The sequence below is a fragment of the Penaeus monodon genome, chromosome 25 (assembly GCF_015228065.2).
Source record: "Penaeus monodon isolate SGIC_2016 chromosome 25, NSTDA_Pmon_1, whole genome shotgun sequence".
Lineage (NCBI taxonomy): Eukaryota > Metazoa > Arthropoda > Malacostraca > Decapoda > Penaeidae > Penaeus > Penaeus monodon.
In genome coordinates, this window is record NC_051410.1 from 27724238 (window position 1) to 27724812 (window position 575).

A 575-nucleotide genomic window follows, 5' to 3' on the forward strand; every position below is an offset into this window, starting at 1 on the left:
ACATTCAAAAAAAATTCCTCTCTGATTAGTATGATTACCATTATTGTTCTTTTTACTATAATTCTCTTTTACATTATATTGCACGCTGTTCATTTTTTATACAAAACCTTTTAATACTCGAATTCAATCTATCTGTATATAATTCAGCTATACATTTAATTTTCCAATGTAATATCATTGTTATCCTGACTTTTGCACTCGTTTGAGGCCAATATTCTCACCCTTATTTCGGGATCATAACTAACCTTAACAAAATCGTTAATGTAATTATTGTGAATTTGTAGATATTTTTATGGCAAATCGACTGCTAAATTCATATATTTGCTTCTATTTAGTGATTTCCATATCTGCTTTATGATTTTATCTATATAACACCTGTATTTAAAAGACCAATTATTTGCTACCATTGCAAAAGTAAGCTTAAGCACAAGATTAAGCATGCGAACCAGAGGGAAAGTCAACATTGGCGTGAGGCGGGAGATGCCACACTAACGTATGCACAAAAGGACCATTCATTTTTTAGCAGTTATGGTCACGGTTTTCACATGATATAGGTACTCACAGGATATAGTGGG